The following is a 23490-nucleotide window of genomic DNA, read 5'->3' as shown; positions in this document are numbered from 1 at the left end:
AAATTCAGGGGCATTCTACTGAGCTATACCCCCACCCCTATTTTTTATTCTTTATTTGCTGAGGCTGGCCACAAACCTGCAATCCTCCTGTCTCAACCTCCCAAGTATTAAGATTATAAACATATGCCACCACGGCAATATTTTTGCAGTAGTGGGGATTGAACCAAGGAGCATTCTACCTCCAAGCTACACCCCCAATCCTATTTTAATTCTTTTATTCTACCTCCGGGCTATACTCCCAGACCTATTTTATATTTTACTTGGAAACAGGGTCTCACTAAGTTGCTGAGAACCTCACTAAATAGCTGAGGCTGGCTTCAAACCTGTGAGATCCTCCTGTCTCAGCCTCCCAAGAGCAGGGATTACAAGCATGCACCACCAGGCCCAGCTAAGACCATATGTTTAAAAAAAAAAGTTTCCCCCAGATCCACAAAAAAAATAAAAATAATAAAAATAAAAGTTTCTATGATAAACTGGGTGTGGTGGCACAAGCTTGTAATCACAGTAATCTAACAGAGACAGAAGGATCACAGTTTCAAGGACAGCCTCAAGATATAGTGAGATTTTCATATAGCAAGACCTTGTTTCTCAATTACCTTTAGAATAGTTTACATATGGATAACTAAAATTTAAAAGTTATTTTTGGTACTGGAGAATGAACTGAGCAGCATTCTGGTGGTACTGGGGATGGAATCCAGAGGCTTTCTACCTCCGGGCTATACTCCGACCTTTTTTTTTTTTTTTTTTAAATTTGGAAACAGGGTCTCACTAAATTGCTGAACGCCTCACTAAGTAGCTGAGGCTGGCTTCAATCCTGTGCGATCCTCCTGTCTCAGCCTCCCAAGCACGGGAATTGCAAGCGTGCGCCACCACGCCTGGCTGAACTGAGCAGCATTCTACTGCAAATCTATACCTCTCAGCCCTATTTTATGAAAATGATTAAAGGCAGAGAGGATATGACAAAAAAAGCATAATCCATAAAAGAAAAATTTGATGAATTGTACTTGATAAAAAATCTTGCCAGCACTTGGAGAAGCACAGGACTGAGGCAAGCTATAACAACCTAGGTAAGACCTTCAGCAACCTAAAAAAGCCCTGTTTCAAAACAAATAAATAAGCCAGGCATGGTGGCACAGGCTAATCCCCGTGCTTGGGGGGCTGAGAGGCTTGGGAGGCTGAGACAGGAGGATCTTGCAGGTTCAAAGCCAGCCTTAGCTGGCTTAAGAGACCCTGTTTCCAAATAAAATATAAAATAGGTCTGAGAATGTAGCCTGGAGGTAGAAGGCCCCTGGGTTCCATTCCCAGTACCACCAAAAACAAACAAACAAACAAACAAAAATAAACAAATAAACAGAGCCGGGCATGGTGGCGCACACTTGTAATCTCAGCATTCAGGAGGCTGAGAGAGGAGGATCGAGGTTCACAAACAACCTCAGCTACTACTTAGTGAAGCTCTTTGCAACTCAGTGAGACCCTGTTTCAAAATAAAGAATAAAAAATAGACGCTGGGGGTGGGGGCGCACACTTGTAATCCCTGCGCTTGGGAGGCGGAGACAGGAGGATCGCGCAGGTTCGAAGCCCCTCGCTTGTTTAAGAAACCCTGTTTCCAAATAAAAATATAAAAAATAGGTCTGGGAGTGTAGCCCAGAGAAGGGTTTCCAGGAACCCCAGTACCACCAAAAATAATACAAAAAAAAAAAAAAAATAGGACTGAGGGTATAGCACAGAGGTAGAATGTCCCTGGGTTCCATCCCCAGTACCAATAAATAAATAAATAAATAAATAAATAAATAAATAAATAAATAAATAAATAGGACTGGTGGTACAGCTCAGAAGTAGAACGGCCTTAGAATCAATCCCAAGAACCACAAATAAATTAACTTAGTTTGTGATGCACGTGCCTATAATGCAATTCCAGCTACTTGGGAGGCTGAAGTAAGAGGATTGTAAATTCAAGTCAGCCTGATTAACTTGAGCGAAAACTCGTCAAAATGAAAACTAAAAAGTTGAGAGCCAGGCAAGGTGGCAGATGCGTATCCCCACTGTTTAGGAGGCTAAGACGGGAGAATCGCAGGTTCTAGGCAAGCCTCAACAACTTATTAAGACCCTTAGGAAGACCCTATTTCAAAATAAAATAAAGAGTGTAACTCAAAGTTCCATCCTCAGACCTGAAAAAAAAAAAAAAAAAAAAAAAGGCTGGGAGCTGGGCTTGTAATTCCTGGGCTTGTAATTCCTGCATTTGGGGAGGCTAAGACGGGAGGATCACGGTTTGCAGACAGCCTCAGTTACTTATTGAGACCCTCTACAACTTAGTGAGACCCTGTTTAAAAATAAAAAAATAACACCGGGCATGGTGGCACATGCTTGTAATCCAATTGCTTGGGAGGCTGAGACAGGAGAATCGCACAGGTTCGAAGCCAGCCTCAGCTACTTAGTGAGGTTCTCAGCAACTGAGACCTGTTTCCAAATAAATTATAAAATAGGACTGGGGGTATAGCCCGGAGGTAGAAAGCCCCTGGGTTCCACCCCCCAGTACCACAGAAAAATTAAAATTAAAATTAAAAATTAAAACTAGGGCTAGGAGTGTAGCTTGGCTGACAGAATGCCCCTGGGTCTCATCCCAAGAACCACAAAAAAATAAAAATAAAAAAAGGGCTAGTGTGTAGCTCAGAAGTAGAATGCTCCTGGGTTCAATCCCCAGTACCACAAAAAATAAATACCTACATACAAGAAATTCAGGGGATGGGAGTGTACCTCATTAATACAGTGCTTGGTTTACACACACAAGGTACTGGGTTCTATTCCCAGCTTGGGGGGGGGGGGTTAAGAGGCAGGCTTAGTGGCCCATGCCTGTTAATGCAGTATTTGGAAGGTTTAGACAAAAAGATTAAAGGTTCAACGACAGCCTCAGCAACTTTTTAAGTTATCTGTAACTCAGTAGGACCCTGTTTCAAAATAAGAATATAAATAGGGCTGGGGGTGTATCCCAGAGGTAGAATGCCCCAGATTCCATCCCCAGTACCACAAAAATAAAATAAAATTACTACTAGAATTAGTAATAAAAAAAATGCTTCTTGGCATATGCAGTAATGTTTTCTATATGTGATAATGGAACATACTTAACTGTTCATATTTTCTAATCAATCACACCACTGGATTATCTGTATTTTCCTTTACCAAGTGTTATACCCAAAGTCCAGGACTCCAGGGGGAGAGAGACCACCATCACACAATAATGCAAAGGCAAGAAGGGTTTATTGGGGAACTAGCTCAAGCTAGGGTCCAAGCCTTGACAAGGACCCCAAGTCTTTGTTTCAGGCAGTTTTATATATTTCATTCAGGTGGGCTGTGATTTACAAAGGAGTTATCTTTAAACCAAAAGGAATCTTTGCTGCTGTTATCACAAGCAACTGGACAGGATACTTGGTGTCTCCCATTTGGTTCGTGCCTCCTAAGGTTTATTGGGAGTTTTTCATCCTGACCCAGGTGCCAAAACTGGCACTTAACTGTTAGTTGTATTCCTGGGAAACTGAAACTAAGCCTAGCATTTGCTGTGTGGATGAAGCCTTCATGGCTCCGCTCTGGTCCTACACAAGGTTTTTACTTCTTTTATGAGTACATGTTTACGGTACTAGAGATTGAATCCAGGGTATTCTAACTCTAAGCTACACCCCCAGCCTATTTTATTTATTTTTAAACAGTCTTGCTAAATTAACACACACTGCGGGCCAAAAACCTATGCTCCTCCCATTTCAGTATTTCAAATACTAGGAATATACACGTGCCACTGCACACCCGTAATCTCACTATTTGGGAGGCTGAAACAGGAGAATGGTCTGTCTTCAACAACTTTGTAAGACCCTCAGTAATATAACAATACCGTTTCAAAGTAAAAAATAAGCTGGGCAATATGGTGCATACCTCTAATCCCTATCCGTGGGAGGGTGAAGCTCAGAGAGAATGAACCTGGGTCCAATCCCCAGTACCACAAAGGAACAAAAAATAAATTAAACTAGACAGATAAGATACATATGTAGCCGGGCATGGTGGGCACATGCTTGTAATCCCTGCGCTTGGGAGGCTGAGACAGGAGGATCGCACAGGTTCGAAACCAGCCTCAGCTACTTAATGAGGCTCTCTGAAACTTGGTGAGACCCTGTTTCCAAATAAAATATAAAATAGGTCTGGGAGTATAGCCCAGAGGTAGAAGGCCCCTGAGTTCCAACTTCAGTACCACCAAAAATAAATAAATAAATAAGACTAGGGGAGCCAGGAGTGGTGACACATGCTTGTAATCCCAGCATTTGGGAGCCTGAGACCAGAGAGAGGATCACTGTTCAAAGACAGCCTCAGCTACTTAGTGAAGCCCTTTGCACCTCGGTGAGACCCGGTTTCAAAATAAAGAATAAAAAAATAGAGCTAGGGGTGTAGCTCGGAGGTAGAATGCCTCTTGGTTCCATCCCCAGTACCAAAAAAAAAAAAAAAAAAAAAAACTAGGGGAGTAGCTCAGAGGTAAAATGCCCTTGGGTTCAATTCCCAATATGAAAAAAAGAAAAACCCATGCATAAGCACATGGCACCATGGTGGCCATATATAAGCCAAGAAAACCTACCTGACAAGCACCTTAATCTTGGATTTCCCAGCTGCAGACTGTGAAATACAAAATTCAATTTTTTTTTTTTTGGTGTGTGTGTGTGTGTGTGTGTGTGTGTGTGTGTGTGTGTGTGGTACTACAGATGAAACCCGGGGGAGGGGGGGGCATCTACCTATACCCCCAGACCTATTTTTTTTTTTTTTTTTGGGAAACAGGGTCTAAGTTGCTGAGACCCTCACAAAATTACAGGGGCTGGCTTTGAACCCACCTTCCTCCTGTCTCAGCCTCCCAAGAACTGGGATTACAAATGTACACCACCATGTCAGATATATATATATTTTTTTTTTGGGGGGGGGTACTGGGGGTTGAACTCAGAGGCATTCTACCTCTGAGCTTTACCCCAGCCCTATTTTTCATTTTTTATTTTGAAACAGGGGGACCATCGTGCTCCTGAGGCTGGAAGGAGACAACTCGAGGAAACCAGCTCAAAGAGGGATTGGAAGGAAACCGAGTTGGACTCCTGCCTGATCCTTCACTATAGTAGGATGAACGTTTGGGTGGCACACAGTGAAGTAAACCCCAACACTTGAGTGATGAATACTCGGGGCATTTGGCTGGCCTACATCATCTTGGTAGGACTGCTGCATATGGTTCTACTCAGCATCCCCTTCTTCAGCATTCCTGCTGTCTGTTTGACCAATGTCATCCATAACTTGGCAATGTATGTCTTCCTTCATACAGTGAAGGAGACACCCTTTGAGAGCCTGACCAAGGAAAGGCTCAGCTACTGACACACTGGTAACAGATGGACTATGGGCTCCAGTTTACCTCTTCTCCCAAGTTCCTTAGCATCTCTCCTATTATACTCTACCTCCTGGCCAGCTTCTGCACAAAGTATAATGCGCTCACTTCCTCATCAACACTGCCTCACTGCTCAGTGTGCTGCTGCCTAAGTCACCTCAGTTCCATGGGGTTCATCTCTTTGGCATCAACAAATACTAAGGGATGGGACTAAGGACAGCTCCATAGGCATGGAGAAGGCACTGATACCAAGGTCTATAACATATTCCCTTCTTCTCTGTACTATCTTCTTCTATATCTTTTTTTTTTTTTTTTTTTTTTTTTTTTTGGTGGTACTGGGGTTCCTGGAAGCCCTTCTACCTCCGGGATATACTCCCAGACCTATTTTTACATTTTTATTTGGAAACAGGGTCTCCTAAGCCAGCACGCGCAGCTGGCTTCAACCAGCGTGATTCTCCTGTCTCTGCCTCTCAAGTGCGGGGATAACAAGCGTGCGCCACCACACCTGGCCCTTTCTTCTTCTATATCTTGAAAACCTGAGAACTATACAAGCTTTCTCAAAATCCCAGGAAAGGAAGACTGGAAAAGAGGGCCCCTATGTACAAGATTCTTTGAATTAGGAAAGACAAATAAAGCCAGGCATGGTGGTGCATACTTGTAATCCTAGTACTTGGGAGGCTGAGACAGGAAGATCACCAGTTCAAAGTCAGCCTCAGCTTTAATGAGGCCTTATTTGAAATTAAAGAATTTAGGGCTGGAGGGATAGCTTGGAGGCAGAATGCCCCTGGGGTTCCAACCCCAGTACCACAAAAAAAAGGCAGATGAAGTCAAGGGCCAAATCACACTACTGTGTAACAGGAGGCCATCCATATTTGGGCAGCTTATTTAGTGGTTATATTTTCCCTATCTTCTACTCCTATCACTTTTCAGCTCTGTTTTACTGTATGTTTTCCATATAATGAAGTAACTTTTTCAGCTAAGAAAAAGAAAAGAAAGAAAAGAAACAGGGTCTCACTAGGTTGCAGAGGACCTCACTAAAAGTAGCTGAGACTGGCCTCAAACCTGAAATTTTCTTGTCTCAGCCTCCACACTTTACTAATATCTATTCTTTAAGGTCACCAAGTATGGTATTTTGTTATGATAGCCCAAGCAGAATAATATAATAAACAAATGACTTTCAATAGGGTGCTAAGTCATTGAAAAGGGAAAGAACAGGCATTTCAACAAGAAGTGCTGGGAAAACTGGATATCCAAGTCACACACAAAAGAATGAAACTGAATACTTAAACCATAAACAAAATTTAACTCAAAACGGATTAAAGATCTAACTGCTACAGTAGGGTGACAAGAGACAATATACTGTACATTTTTTTTAACTTTCTTCCCCCACCTTTGGTACTGGGTATGTTTTCTTCTTTTTGGTACTAGAGACTGAACCCAAGGGCATTATACCTCTGAGGTACACCCTATGCTGGTTTTGTGTTGTTGTTTTTTTTTAAGAAGATCTCCACCCGGGCGTGGTGGTGCGCTTGTAATCCCAGCATTCGGGAGGCTGAAACCAGAGAGAGAATTGTGGTTCGCAGACAGCCTCAGCTACTTAGAGAGGCCCTCCGCAACTTAGTGAGATCCTGTTTCAAAATAAAGAATTAAAAATAGGGCTGAAGGTGTAACTCAGAGGCAGAATACCCCTGGGTCCAATCTCCAGTACCTCTTAAAAAAAAAAAAAAAAAAAAAAGGAGGGACTCCTTAAGTTGCACAGAACCTCACCAAGTTGCTAAAGCGATCCTCAAACCTGCGACTCTTTAGTCTTAGCCTTCCAAATTCTGGGACTGCAGGTGTATATCACTGTGCCCAGTCTTAATTCCTTTTTATTTTTCCTTTTATTTTTTCTTTGGTAGTAGGAATTGAATTCAGGGACATTCAAACTTGAAGCTACACCCCCAGCCTTATTGATTGATTGATTGATTGATTTTTGCAACAGAGTCTAAGTAGCTAACCGTCTCTCTGAATTACTGGAGCTGGCCTTGAACCTGCCATCCTTTTGTCTCAGAATCCAAAGTGCTAGGATTACAGGTCTGTACCACCATGACCAGTTCTATTTCTTTTACTCATAAATACCTTTTTGTAGCTGGACACAGTAGTGTGGTTCTGTAATCCCAGTACTTAGATGGCTGAGACAGGAGGATCACAGGTACTCAGCCAGCCTCAGTAACTTAGTAAGGCCCTCTGCAACTTAGTGAGACCCTGTTTCAAATTAAAACAATAAAACAGGGCTGGAGTGTAACTCAGAGGTAGAATACCCCTGGGTTCTATCCTCACTACTACAAATAAATATCTTTTTGCGCCAAAGTAGGTGTTAATGCCTGTGATTCTAGTACTTGGGAGCCTGAGACAGGAGTATCACAGGTTCAAGAACAATCTCAGCAACTCAGCAGGACATCCAGCAACCTAACAAGACCAAAAAATAAAAAAGAGGCCATGTGTGTTGGCACATGCATATAATCCCAAGATTTGAGGGGCTGACAAAAGAGGATCATAGGTTTGAGGACAGCTTCAGCAATTTAGTGAGACTCTCAGCAACCTAGTAAGACCGAGTTTCAAAACAAAACCAAAAAAAAAAAAAAAAAAAAAAAAAGCAGGCAGGGTGCTGCACACCTGTAATCTCAGTATTTGGGAGGCTAAAACAGGAGGATAGCAGATTTGAGACCAGCTTCAGCAATGTGTGAGAAGCAACAATCTATCGAGATCTTGTTTCACACAAAAAATAAAAAGGGCTGGGGGTGTAGCTCAGAGATAGAATTCCCCCCTGAAAAAGGGCTGGGGGTGTAGCTAGAATACTTTGTAGTTTCAATTTCTAGTACCCCAAAGTGACCACAAGTCACTCATGAGGCATAGTAGTACATGCCTGAAATCCCAGTATTTTGGAGACTATGACAAGATGATAACAGATTTGAGGCCAGACTCTGCAACTTAGCAAGACTCTATTTATTAAAAAAAAAAAAAAAAGGGAAATAGGGCTAGAAGTGTATCTTCGAGGTAGAATGACCCCAGATTCAATTTCCAGTACCAAAAAAAGAAATAAGAACAATAGGGATAGAGCTTCAGCTCAGTGACTGAGGACTTACATAATATAGGCAATGCTCGGGTTTCAGCCAAAAACCCCAGGGGAAAAAAAATCCCCACAAAAAATTTAAAAATTGTCAAATATATTAGGCAGGGAATGGTGGCACATACTTAGAACAGAGGACCGTGGTTCCTCAGCTACTTAGCGAGACCCTTCGCAACTAAGTTAAGACCCTGTTTCAAAAATAAAGAGACTAAAATATAGGGCTGAGGGTAGAGCTCGGAGGTACAATGCCCCCAGGTTCCATCTGCAGCAGAGCAAAAAAAATAAAAAAGAATTTTAATATATAATATTATATATATATATGTATATATATATATATAATATATATATATATTCACGAGTTAGCCAGGGGACGTTGGGCTATGATTACAATAGAGGTCACAACTAATCCAGGGAGAGTTCTGGACTTGGGATGGCCCTTTGTAGTTGTCCCAAATTAATAAGGGGAACAAAAGCCTAACACGGTGGTGCAAGATTGTAATCCCAGTACTTGGGAGGCTGAGACAGGAGGATCACAGTTCTCGGACAGCCTCAGCTACTTAGTGAGGCCCTCTGCAACTTGGTGAGACCCTGTTTCAAAATTAAAAATTAAAAATAGGGCTGGGGGCCAGGCATGGTGGCGCACACTTGTAATCCCCGCGCTTGGGAGGCAGAGACAGGAGGATCGCGCAGGTTCGAAGCCAGCTGCGCATGCTGGCTTGGGAGACCCTGTTTCCAAATAAAAATGTAAAAATAGGTCTAGGAGTGTAGCCTGGAGGTAGAAGGGCTTCCAGGAACCCCAGTACCACCAAAAAAAAAAAAAAAAAAATAGGGCTGAGGTATAGCTAGGAGGTAGAATGCCCCTGAGTTCAATCACCAGTTCCATAAATAAATAAATAAATAAATAAATAAATAAATAAATAAATAAGGCTGGGGCTATAGCTCAGAGGTAAAATGTATAGTCCAGCATCACATAGACACACACAAATTAATTATCTAATTGATTTAATTAAATAAAATAGAAGCTGGGCGTGGTGGCCCATGCTTGTAATTCTAGCGTTTAGGAAGCTGAGACAGGAGGGTCACAGGTTCACAGCCAGCTCCAGCTACTTAGTGAGGCACTTTGCAACTCAGTAAGATCCTGTTTCAAAAATAAAAAAATAGGCCGGGCGTGGTGGCGCACGCTTAAAATCCCCGCACTTGGGAGGCAGAGACAGGAGGATCACACAGGTTCGAAGCCAGCCTCAGCTACTTAGTGAGGCTCTCAGCAACTTAGTGAGACCCTGTTTCCAAAAATAGGTCTGGGAGTATAGCGCAGAGGTAGAAAGCCTCTGGGTTCCACCCCCAGTACCACAAAAATAAATAAATAAATAAATAAATAAATAAATAGGGCTGGGGGTGTAGCTCAGAGGTAGACTGTCCCTAGGTTCCATCCCTAGTACTGCAAAAGAAAAGAAAAGAAAGAAAATAAGGGTGGGGTATAGCCCAGAGTTAGAAGACCCCTAACAAAATCTTCTAAACTTTAAGAGAGGCTAGAAAATCGATTCATATTTCTGAAAACTGATAAAAAGAGGAAAAGCATTTACCCAGTTTTTCCTAAACAAATGATTAACAGTACCCAAATAATTGATGAAAAAGTTTATGGTACTGAAGATTGAACCTAGGGGCATTCTACCTCTAAACTATAATCCCAGTCTTTTTATTTTTTTAATTTTGAAATAGGGTCTTGCTAAATTGCAAGTGTATTGCTGAATTGTTAAGGCTAGCCTCCAATCTACAATCTTCTTGTCTTAGCCTCCCAAATATAAGACATTGTGCCACAGTAACCAACTCACTATAATTATTAACAGCACTATCTTTTATTCTCAAAATCCAGATTAAAAATCAATTCTACAATCACTGTATTTATAAATTTTTCTTGCCAAAGAAACTGAATCTGGCTGGGCATGGTGAAACACACCTGTAATCCCAGGATTTGGGAGGATAATGGTTCGGACAGCCTCAGCAACTTAGTGAGGTTCCTTGCCACTTAGTGACACCCTGTTTCAAAATAAAGAATAAAAAATAGGGCTGGGGTTATAGCTCAGAGGTAAATGCCCTTGGGTTCCATCCCCAGTACTTAAAAAAAAAAAAAAACTGAATCTAATATTATCAAACTACCAATTCAAACTCTCAATTCTGGCTACATCACTAATCTCTTGGGAATTTCTTAAAATATTGGCACCTGAGGCCGGGCATAGTGGTGCACACTTGTAATCCCAGTGCTTGGGAGGCTGAGACAGGAGGATCGCACAGGTTCGAAGCCAGCCTCAGCTAGTCTCAGCAACTTAATGAGACCCTGTTTCCAAATAAAATATAAAATATGTCTGAGAGTATAGCCTGGAGATAGAAAGCCTCTATTCCACCCCCAGCACCACCACAAAAAAAAAAAATAAATAAATAAATAAATAAATACATAAATAAAATACTGCACCCAGTTTTCATTCCGTGGGGTTTTCTTTTGTTTTGTTTTTTGGTGGCACTGGGGATGAAACCCAGGGGCCTTTTACCTCCGGGCTACACTCCCAGACCTATTTTATATTTTATTTGGAAACAGGGTCTCTTAAACCAGCTGAGACTGGCTTCAGACCTGTTCGATCCTCCTGTCTCAGCCTCCCAAGCACGGGGATTACGCCCGGCCGATTCCATGGGATTTGAATAATTGGTCTAAGATACAGCCTTATTAGCAGGACAATTAAAATTTCCTCAAGTACTTCTAAACATTTCTGCCAAATTGCAGAACTACTGCTCAATATTTAAACCACTAATTTGTGGGAAATATGAGAGGTAATGAAAGATATTAAATACCACAAACAAGAAATCATTCAATTGCCAAACCAGAGTCTGGAAAGTTCTCCTGGACAAATAATCTAGTTTTTTCCACAAATAAATAGCATGAGATAGCTTGGGGTTAGCCAAGTGTGATGGTACACACCTGTAATTCTAGTACATGTTATAAAAGTAACAAGCTGAGCATGGTGGCACACACTTGTAATCCCCGCGCTTGGGAGGCTGAGACAGGAGTACTGCACAGATTTGAAGTCAGCCTCAGCTAGTTAGTGAGGCTCTCAGAAACTTACTGAGACCCTGTTTCCAAATAAAGTATAAAATAGGTCTGGGAGTATAACCTGGAGGTTAAAAAAAAAAAAAAAAAAAAGGCCCCTGAATTCCACTCCCAGTACCAACAAAAAAGAAAAATAAAAGAACTAAAAAATAGGGCTGGGGTGTAGCTCAGAGGTACAATGTCCCTGGGTTCCATTCCCAGTACCACTAAATAAATAAATACATACATACATACATACATACATACATACATAAAACAATAAAACAATTGGGATCTGGGTACAGCTCAGAGTAATAATGGTCCTGGGTTCAAATCACATTACAAAAAAAAAAAAAAAGGACTTGGGGAATATATTATTAAAGGGGAACAGGGAGTGGTGGTGCATGCTTATAATCCCAGTACTGAAGAGGCTAGGACAGGATGATCGCAGGCTTATGGAGAGCCTGAGCAACTTGTGAGGCCCTCCACAACTTAGTGAGACACTATTCCAAAATAAAGAATAAGAGCCCAGCGTGGTAGCACATGCTTGTAATCCCAGCACTTGGAAGGCTGAGACAGGGGATCATTTGAATCCAGTCTCGGCTGCTTAGTGAGGCTCTCAGCAACTTAGTGAGACTCTGTTTCCAAATAAAGTATAAAATAGGTCTGGGAGTATAGCCCAGAGGTAGAAAAGCCCCTGGGTTCCACAGCAAGTACCACCAAAAAAAAAAAAAGAAAGAAAGAAAACTTAGAATATACATACCAAATAAAAGATGTAAAACTAGTGGGTAGCCGGACGTGGTGGTGCATGCTTGTATTTCTAGAGAGTATATCCTGGATAAACCAAATATAAAAAAATATATAAAAAAAGCTACCATCTTTGGTCAAAGGCAGATACTTATAGTATAACCCAATGGCTCTGAAGACTGAAGCAGGAAGATTATATCTTTAAAAATACAGGAGCTGGGCATGGTGGCGCACGCTTATCCCAGCATTCAGGAGGCAGAGACAGGAGGACTGCGGTTCGTAGACAGCCTCAGCTACTGTGAGGCCCTACACAACTTAGTGAAACCCTGCTTCAAAATAAAGAATAAAAAATAGGGCAGGGGGTGTAGCTTGAATGTCGAATGCCTTTGGGTTCCATCCCCAGACCCGCAAAAAAAAAAAAAAAAAAAAACATTGTTTGAGCCCACTTGTAATCCCAGCGCTTGGGAGGCTGAGACAGGTTCACACAGGTTCAAAGCCAGCCTCCGCTACTTAGTGAAACCCTGTTTCCAAATAAATTATTAAAAAAAAAATAGGATTGGGGGATGTAGCCCAGAGGTAAAAAGCCCCTGGGTTCCACCCCCTAGTAACACAAAAATAAAAATTAAAAAATTAGATTGAATGTGTGTGTGTGTGTGTGTGTGTGTGTATGCGCATGCACAAGTGCACACACAGGAAAGTAAATGCAGGAGATTTCTACCTCGGAGCTACATCCCCAGCCCAATTTTATTTCTTATTTTGATTCAGGATCTCACTAGGTTGATGAGAGTCTCACTACTTGCCTAGGTTGTCCTTGAACCTACAATCCTCCAGTCTCAGTCTCCCAAGTACTGGGATTATAGGCATGAGACACACCTGGCTTAGAAAAAAAAATTTTTTGAGTGTGGTACTGGGGATAGAAACCTGGAGAATTCTACCTCTGAGCTACATCCCCAGCCTCATTTTGAAAGAGAGTTTAATCAATTTCAGAGGGTCTTACTAAGTGGCTGAGGCTGGCTAAGAACCTGAGATCCTCCTGTCTCACCCTCCCAAATGCTGGGATTACAAGTGTGCGCCACCATGCTCGGCTTAAGCCTTTTTTATTTTTCATTTTCAAACAGGGTCTTAGTAAATTACTGAGGCTGGCCATGAAGCTGTGATCCTCCTTTCTTAGCCTTTGAAGCATTGGGATTACAGAAGTGCACCATCTTATATATGAATTTGATTTAAATGTGATTCAAATTATTCTAGCATACATAATCTATGTAAAAAAAGAACTATGCTTTTTTTCCTAAAATGATATAAGCATTAACTATAAACATGTTGGATAAAGAAAAGCTTAAGCTTATACTATATATACAATAATTCAAAGTTCTTTTCATTTTTGGGCTGTTTGGTTGGTTACTTGGTACTGGGAACTGAAACTAGGGGCATTCTATTCCAAGCAAACTCCCAGTCCTCTTTAACTTTTCTTTTTTTTACAGTACTGAAGTGAAATGAGGCGGGGGTGGGGGGCATTCTATCCCTGAGCTATATCCCCAGGCTATTTTTTATATTTTATTTTGAAACAGGATCTCACTGAGTTGCAAAGAGCCTCACTAAGTAGCTGAGGCTGTCTGCGAACCACGACCCTTCTGTATCAGCCTCCCAATGCTGGAAATAATAGTGTGCGTAACCACAATGAGTTTAACTTTTTTTATTTTGTAGAACCATAGACTGAGCCCAGGTGTTATACCTCTATACTACATCCCCAGTAATATTTTATCTTTTATCTTGAAACAGGGTCTTGTTAAAATGCTGAGGGTCTTACTAAATTGTTGAAGTTGGTGTCCAACCTGAAATCCCTACCAAATATGGGAATACAGGTGCACACAACCATGCCTAACATTTGGTTGGTTGGTTTTTTTGGTGGTACTGGGGATTGCACTCAGGGGCATTTTACCTCTGAGTTTCAATCCCAGCTCTATTTTTTTGTTCTTTTATTTTTGTGTGTGTGTGGTGCTGGGGTGTGGAACCCAGGGGCTTTCTACCTCCGGGCTATACCCCAGCCCTATTTTATATTTTACTTGGAAACAGGGTCTCCCTAACTTGCTAAGAGCCTCACTAAGTAGCTGAGGCAGGCTTCGAACCTGTGCGATCTTCCTGTCTCAGCCTCCCAAGCATTGGGATTATAAGCATGCACCACCATGTCAGGCTCCTGTTCTTTATTTGAAAACACGGTCTCACTAAGTTGCAGAGGGCCTCACTAAGTAGCTGTGGCTGGCTTCAACTGTGATTCTAGCCAGGTATTGTGGCACAGGCTTGTAAATCCCAGCATTTGGAAGGCTGAGACCAGAGGAATGTGATTCCCAGACAGCCTCAGCTACTTAGGCGCTTTGCAACTCAAGTGAGACCCTGTTTCAAAAACAAAAAAACTAAAAAATAGGGCTGGGGGTATAGCTCAGGGTAGAATTCACCTGGTTTCCATCTACAGTACCAAAAATAAAAAAACCTGTGATCCTCCTGTCTCACCCTCCCAAGTACTGGGATTATGAGCATGCACAGGCCTGCACCAGCACACCCAGCTTCTAATTACTATTTTAACTGTAAATACTTATGAGGTACCTATGTGTTATTTCAATAGACTAATACAAAGTTACTGGTCAAACTGTGGTAATCAAACCAGATGTGGTGAAGCACAAAGTAACCCCAGCATTCAAGAGGCTGAGGCAGGAGGACTGCAGTTTGCGGACAGCCTCAGCAACTTAGTAAGGCCATTTCCAACTCAGTGAGACCCTGTTCCAAATTATAAAATAAAAAATAGGGCTGGGGATATAGCTCAGAGGCAGAATGCCCTTGGGTTCCATCCCAGTACTGCAAAAAATAAAAATTAAAAATATCATGGTACTCAACATTTCTATTTCCTTATCATTACTCTTTGTGAGAATGGATAAAGAAAATATGAAAGCCGGGCATGGTGACGCACGCTTGTAATCCCAGCATTTGGGAGACTGAAACCGGAGGATTGTAGTTCGTGGACAGCCTCAGCTACTTAGTGAGGCCCTCTGCAAGACCCTGTTTCAAAATAAAGAATAAAAATAGGGCAGGGGATGTAGCTCGGAGGTCAAATGCCCCTCGGTTCCATCTCCAGACCCACAAGAAAAAAAAAGAAAGAAAAAGAAAATATGATATGAACCCAACCGTGCATGCCTCAAATCCCAGAATTTGGGAGGCTGACTTCATTGCAACCTTTATTACTGATCACATTAGACATCATGCAAAATACCTGAATGCATAGAAATCTTCTAAGATGATCTTTTTAGGATTATAAAACTTATACAGAGCCAGTCTAGTGGTGTACCCTTGAAATGCCAGTACTTGGGAGGCTGAACAGGATGATGGCACAGGTTTGAAGCCAGCTTCAGCTACTTAGTAAGGCTCTCAGCAACTTGGTGAGACATTGTTTCCAAACAAAATAAAAATAGGTCTGGGAGGGTAACCCAGAGGTAGAAAGCCTCTGGGTTCCAGCCCCAGTACCACAAAAAAATAAAAATAAAAATAAAAAATAAAAGCCAGATGTGGTGGTACACGCTTATAAAGTGGATTGCATGCTTACAGGTTCATTGCAGGTTCACAGCAAGCCTCAGCTACTTAATGAGGCCACCTGCAACTCAGTGAGACCCTCTTTTCAAAATAAAGAATAAAAAATAGGACTGGGGGTATAACTCAGAGGTAGAATGCCCCTGGGTTCCATCCTCAGTACCACTAAAAAAAAAATAATTTAAAAAATTTAAAGTGGCCGGGCGTGGTGGCGCACACTTGTAATCCCCGCGCTTGGGAGGCAGAGACAGGAGGATCACGCAGGTTCAAAGCCAACCACGCTGGCTTAAGAGACCCTGTTTCCAAATTTTAAAAAAGTATAAAAATAGGTCTGGGAGCGTAGCCCGGAGGTAGAAGGGCTTCCAGGAACCTCAATACCACCAAAAAATAAAAAATAAAATAAATAAAATAAATAAAAAATAAAGTAAAAAAATAAAAGGTATACAGAATTGCCAAGAAAATATATTTCAAAATACTGGATTTTGTAATGCTAAAAGAATTCATTCTTCAGTCAAATCACCTTCTGAATAAACACATAACCCCTAAGGAAAAAAGAAAGAATTTGGGAGACTAAGACGATTGGATCACAGGTCAGAAGCCAGGCTCAACAATTTAGTGAGAGGTCCTCAGCAACTCAGCAAGACCATTTCAAAATAAAAACAAAGCCGAGCATGGTGACACACGTTTGTAATCCCGGCACTGAGAGGCTGAAACAGGAAGATCACGGACCGCAGATAGTCTCAGCTACTTAGACCCTGTTTCAAAAATAAAGAATAAGCCGAGCAAGGTGACACACGCTTATAATACCAGCATTTGGGAGGCTGAGACAGGAGGATCAGCCTCAGCAACTTAGTGAGGTTCTTTGCAACTCAGTGAGACCCTGTTTCAAAATAGAGAATAAAAAATAGGGCTGGGGGGTAGGTCAGAGGTAAAATGCCCCTGGGTTCCATCCCTAGTACTGCAAAAAAAGTAAAAGTTGAAAAATAAAAAATATAGCCACGCATGATGGTACACGCTTATAATCCTAGTACTTGGGAGGCTGAGACAGGAGGATCGTACAGTTTCGAAACCAGCCTTAACTACTTAGTGAGGCACTCAGCAACTTAGTGAGATCCTGTTTCCAAATAAAATATAAAAAAAGGTCTGGGAGTGTAGCCCAGATGTAGAAAGCCCATGGGTTTCATCTCTAGTACCACAAATAATAATAATAACATTGGGGTATAGCTCAGAGGTAAAATGTCCCTGGATTCCATCCCTAGTACAGCAAAAATAAATAAATAAAATAAAAAACAAAAACAAGTAGGAGAGTAGCTCAGTGGTAGAATGCCCCTGGGTTCAATTCCCAGTGCCAAAAAAAAAAGAAAATGTGTTATGTACCTACAATAGACTATTATGTAGCTATAGAAAAGAATGATACGCTATTATTTGCATCAAAATGAAACCAGGCATGATGGCACACACCAGTAATCCTAGTACTTGAGAGGCTGAGATAGGAGGCTCACAGGTTCAAAGCCACCTTCAGCAATTTAGCCAGGGTCTCACCAATTTAGCAAGATCCTGTTCCAAATTAAAGAGAAAAAAAAAAAAATAGGCTGGAGGTGTAGCTTGGAGGTACAATGGCCCTGGGTTGAGGGAAGGAGGGAGAGAGGTTAGGCAGGCAAGCTGCTGTGATCCCAGTACTTGGGAGGCAAGGAGGATCTTAGATATAAGGCAGGCATGTCCTAACTTAGTGAAATCCTGTTTCAAAATAAGAATAAAAAGGGATGGCGACGTTGCTCAGACATTAAACCCTGTGTTTAATCTCCAGTACCACCAAAAAAAAAAAAGTTTACACAAAAAATATTTAGAATAATGCCAGGCATTGTGGTGCGTGCTTTTACTCCTGGTATTTGGGAGGCTGAAAAAGGAGGATCAGCGCTTGGGAGGCGGAGACAGGAGGATCACACAGATTTGAAGCCAGCCTCACTGGCTTAAGAGACCATGTTTCCAAATAAAAAAAATTTTTAATTTTTTTAAAATTTTTTAAAAATTTAAATTTAAATTTAAAATCTGGGAGTGTAGCCCGGAGGTAGAAGGGTTTCCAGGAACCCCAGTACCACCAAAAAAAAAAAAAAAAAAAAAAGGAGGATCACAGGTTCAGACCAGCCTAAATTGCAAGATTCTGACCTTGTCTCAAAAAAAAATAAAAATAAAAAGGCAGGGGGCAGCTGGGCATGGTGGCAAACGCTTGTAATCCCAGAACTTGGGAAGGATCACAGGTTCTCAGCCAGCCTCAGCAACTGAGACCCTGCTTCAAAATAAAGGAAAAAAAATAAGGCTGAAGGAAGCTGGGATCCTGGCAAACGCTTGTAATCACATTTGGGAGGCTGAGACAGGAGGATCTCGGTTCGCAGCCTCAGCTACTTCATGAGGCCCTTTCAAAATAAAGAATAAAATATAGGGGCTGTGAATGTAGCTCGGCAGTAGAATGGCCCTGGGTTCCATCCCCAGTACTGGGGGGGGGGGGGGGGCGCGGCCCTGAGGATGTAGCTCGGTGGTAGAATGCCCCTGGGTTGAATACCCAGTACTTAGCCAAGTGTGGTGGCATATGCATTTGGGAGGATGAGACTAGAGGATCACAGTTCGCGGACAGCCTCAGCTACTTAGTGAAGTGAGGTCCTTTGCAACTCAGTGAGACCCAGTTTCAAAATAAAGAATTAAAAAAATAGGGTGAGCCGGGCATGGTGGCGCATGCTTGTAATCCCTGCCCACGGGAGGCTGAGACAGGAGGATTGCACAGGTTCAAAACCAGCCTAGGCTACTTAGTGAGACACTGTTTCCAAATAAAATATAAAGTAGGTCTCGGAGTGTAGCCCGAGGGTAGAAAGCCTCTGGGTTCCACCCCTAGTACCACTACAAAAAAAAATAATAATAATAGGGTGGAGGTGTAGCTCAGAGGTAGAATGTCCCTGGGTTCCATCCCTAGTACCACAATAAATAAATAAATAAATAAATAAATAAATACCCAGTACTTTAAAAAAAAAGTTGGGGGTGTACCTCAGAAGTAGAATTCCTCTATTTTTAATACCCAGTAACTCCCCACCCACCCACACATACACACTTAGAATAATGATTTTCGAGTAAGGGCTTATAAATTTACCAAGTATTGCCAGGCATGGTGGCGTACACCTATAATCCTAGTACTTGGGAAACTGAGACAGAAGGATTACATGTTCAAAGGACAGTCTCAGCAAGTAGTGAGACTTTCATCAACCTAGGGAGACCCTGGTTTTTTTGGGGGGTTTTTTTTGTGTGTGGGGGGGGGGTACTGGGAGTGGGATCCAGAGGCTTTCTACCTCTGGGCTACACTCCCAGACCTATTTTATATTTTATTTGGAAACAGGGTCTCACTAAGTTGCTAAGAACCTCACTAAGTAGCTGAGGCTGGCTTCCAACCTGTGCGATCCTCCTGTCTCAACCTCCAAGCGCAGGAATTACAAGTGTGCGCCACCATGCCCAGCTTGAGACCCTGTTTTTAAATAAAAAAATGGGCATGGAGGCTGAGACTGGAGGACTGTGGCTCATGGACAGCTTCAGCTACTACTTAGTGAGGCCCTTTGCAACTCAGTGAGACCCCATTTCAAAATGAAGGATAAAAAATAGGACTGGGGAAGCCAGGCATGGCGGCATACGCTTGTAATCCCAGCATTTCGGAGGCTGAGACAGGAGGATTGCGCAGGTTCTAAGCCAAGCTCAGCTACTTACTGAAGTCTTTTGCAACTCAGTGAGACTCTATTTCAAAATAAAGAATAAAAAAATAGGGCAGGGGGTGTAGCTCAGAGGTAGGATGCCCCTGGGTTCCATCCCCAATACCAAAAAAAAAAAAGGGCTGGGGGTAAGGGGTGACGCTCAGAGATAGAATGCCCCTAGGTTCAATCTCCAGTACCACCAAAAATAAAAGGCATTTTTATTTAAGAGATCTCAAAATGGTCTTCTACAGAGCTGAGCGTGGTACCACATGCTTATAGTCCCAGTACTTGGAAGGCTGAGACAAGAGGATCTGGGTTCGCAGCCAGCCTCAGTGAGACCATGTTTCAAATTAAAGAACAAAAAAAATCAAGCTAGGAGTGTATCTCAGAGGTAGAATGCCCCTGAGTTCAAACCCCAGCACCACAAAAAAAAAAAAAAAAAAAAAAAAAAGTCTTATACAAAAAGCCCAAGCATTTTTATTCCAAGTACTGGTAATGAAACCCAGGGACATAAGCATGTGAGAAAGTCACTCCACTATTAAGCTATATGCCCAGCACTTATTTTGAGATATAGTTCCATAAAGTTGTCTAGACTGGCCTTGAATTTGAGAGCCTCTTGGCTCAACCTCCTTAGTAACTGCAATTATAAGCAAGCCTGGCTCTCTTGCAATCTTTTTGTTAACTTCTTCCCCTCCCTCACTGGCAATTAAACCCAAGGACATTCTACATCTCAACTAAGCCCCCAGTCAATTTTTCTTTAAAATATAGTCTTGCTAAGTTACCACATGCTGGCCTCAAGCCTGCAATCCTCCTGTCTAAACCTCCCAAGTACTGGGATTACAGGTGCATGCCACCTACCACATTAACAAAAACATTTAACAAGAAAGAGAGAAAAAGACCATTAAGCAATAGAGAATGATCAAACTTTTATCTTTTTTTTTTTTTTTTTTTTTTTTTTTTGGTGGTACTGGGGGTGGAACCCAGGGGCTTTCTACCTCCAGGCTATACTCCCAGAACTATTTTATATTTTATTTGGAAATAGGGTCTCACTAAGTTGCTGAGAGCCTCACTAAGTAGCTGAGGCTGGCTTCGAAATTGTGCGATCCTTCTATTCAGTCTCCCATGTACTGGGTTTACAAGTGTACGCCACCATGCCTGGATATAAATTTTAATATTAATAAAATAGTAACAATTTTGTTTTAATGTTCTAAGTATTGTGGAACAAACCTGCAGTCCTAGTACTTGGGAGGCTAAAACAAGAGGATCACCAGAGACTGGCTACAGCAAGTTAAGAGAAACTTTAAACAACCCAGCAAAGCCCTGTTTCGAAACAAAAAAATAGCCAGGTGTGGTGGCACATGCCTGCAATCTCAGTTCTTGGGAGGCTGAGAGGAGGATCACAGATTCAAAGCTATCCTCAGGTTCAAGGTAGGGTCAAGAACAGCCTTAGTAACACAGTGAGACTCTCAGCAACTTAGTGAGAACCTATTTCTAAGTAAGAAATAAAATGGGCAAGGGGCTGAGGCTATTGCTGTCTTGGTCTCCCAAATGCAAATATTGCAAGCATGTGCCACCAAGCCCGGCTTTTTCTTTTTCTTTTTTCTTTTTTTCTTTTTTGGTGGTGGTACTAGAGCTGGAACCCAGCGGCCTTCTACTTCTGGACACCTTCAGTTAAGTTGCTGAAGCTAGCTTTGAACCTGCGATTCTCCTTGTCTCAGCATCCCAAGTACTAGGATTACAAGCATGTGCCACCATGCCCAGCTTTACTTTTTATTTTGAAACAAGGTCTTGCTAAATTGCTGAGACTGACCTCAGATCTGCAATCCTACTGTCTCAGCTTCCCATGTACTGGGATCATAGGTGTGTGCTACTGCACCTGACATAGATGACATTTCATAATCTACACTTCACTTACAAAAGTACCACAAGTACATTTTCCACTTTGCAAAATTTTCACCCTTATACTATTTACCTTCTCAGCTCCAACCCTTGAATAAATGGTAACAGTCTGACAAGTATTCTCCATAATTTTCTCAAAGTTCATACATATATAAACATACACAGACACAAACATGAGGACAGTAGAAAAGTTGCTCTTTACAAGATTGGAAGCATACTACCTAAACATATGCTATTATTTTTTTCTTTTTGTGGTACTGGGAATTGAACCCAGAGGCATTCTACCTCTGAACTACACCCCAGACCTTTTTTCTTTTTTAATTTCTTATTTAGAAATAGGGTCTTACTAAAAAGCCCTACTAAATTGCTGAGGCTGTTCTCTAACCTGCAATCCTCCTGCCTCAGCCTCCCAAGTAATAGGATTACAAGCATCAGCCACCACACCGGCTCCATATGCTATTTTTTTAAGAATATTAAACATATATACCCTCAAATTTAATATATAAAGTTTAAGTATAAAAATGGATGCAACTTACATGACCAAGTAATAATACATATACTTACAAAGGTTACTATTTTATAAGTAAACTTTTTTTTTTTTGCGGGTCTGGGGATGGAACCCAGGGGCATTTGACCTCTGAGCTACAGCCCCTGCCCTATCTTTTATTCGTTATTTTGAAACCAGGTCTCACTGAGCTGCAGAGGGCCTCACTAAGTAGCTAAGGCTGTAAGCAAACCGCGATCCTCGGGTCTCAGCCTCCCGAATGCTGGGATTACAAGCGTGCGCCACCACGCCCGGCTATAAGTAAACTTTTAAAAGAATAGGGATTTTACAACAAAACATGGGTGCCAAATTTAGACTTAATACTTCACCCATGCTATTAAAATATCCATTCATAAACAGATGCATTTGCATACCCGTATAATCCCAATACTTGAGAGGCTAAAATAGGAGGATAATAAGTTAAAGGCCAGCCTCAGCAACCTAGTAAGACCCTGGTTTTTTGTTTGTTTTGGGGTTTTTTGGCAGTACTGGGCATGGAACCCAGGAGCATTCTACCTCCGAGCTACACCCCCGGGCATTCTACCTCCGAGCTACACCCCCAGCCCTATTTTTATTTTTTTATTTTGAAACAGGGACCCTGTTTTGAAACAAATAGTCAGGTGTGGTGGTATACACTTACAATGCCAGCATTTGGGAGGCTGAGACAGGAGGATTGTGGTTCATGGACAGCCTCAGCTACTTAGTGAGTCCCTTTGCAACTCAATAAGACCCTGTTTCAAAATAAAAGAATGCCAGGCATGGTGGCACATGCTTGTAATCCCTGTGCTTGGGAGGCGGAGAGAGGAGGATGGTACAGTTCGAAGCCAGCCTCAGCTGGCTTAAGAGACCCTGTTTCCAAATAAAATATAAAATAGGTCTGGGAGTGTAGCCTGGAGATAGAAGGGTTCCATCCCCAGTACCATCAAAATAATAAATAATAATAATAATAATAATAATAATAATAATAAATAATAAATAAATAGGGCTGGGGGAGGCAGAACGCCCCTGGGTCCCATCCCCTATACCACCAAAAAAATATGGCCTGGAGGTATAGCTCAGGTATACCTATTAGATAGAATACCCCTAAACTCAATGAAGGAGGAGGAGGAAGAGCCTGAGGAAGAGGAAACAGAAAACAACACAACTTTCAGTAGTGGGGATTAAACCCAGGGGTAGTCTACCTCCAAGCTACTATACCCCCAGCCCTATTTCTTTTCTTTTGCAGTACTAGGGATTGAACCTAGGGACAGTATACCTCCAAGCTACACTCCCAGCCCTATTTTTTATTCTTTATTTTGAAGCAGGGTCTCACTAAGATATGGAGGGCCTCACTAAGTAGCTGAGACTGGCTGTGAATCTGTGATACTCCTGTCTCAGCCTCCCCAGTACTAGGATTACAAGTTTGTGCCATGA

The 23490-nt window shown here is 41.9% G+C and overlaps 1 protein-coding gene and 1 pseudogene across 4 annotated transcripts in view; one reads left to right on the top strand and one right to left on the bottom strand.

Annotated features, from left to right (window-relative positions):
* Positions 1-23490, bottom strand: part of ZMYM4 (zinc finger MYM-type containing 4) — a gene marked incomplete at both ends in the record, with an annotated part of 171371 nt that overhangs the window by 143016 nt on the left and 4865 nt on the right. The window lies entirely within an intron of this gene.
* LOC308259567 (ORM1-like protein 2) lies at positions 5140-5596 on the top strand (annotated as a pseudogene). Its single transcript has one exon. The product of its transcript is annotated as an ORM1-like protein 2 (transcript).

Source organism: Muscardinus avellanarius (assembly GCF_963383645.1).
Source record: "Muscardinus avellanarius genome assembly, chromosome: 3".
Lineage (NCBI taxonomy): Eukaryota > Metazoa > Chordata > Mammalia > Rodentia > Gliridae > Muscardinus > Muscardinus avellanarius.
Note: the sequence above shows the minus strand (reverse complement) of the source record. Positions and strands in the feature narration are given on the sequence as shown.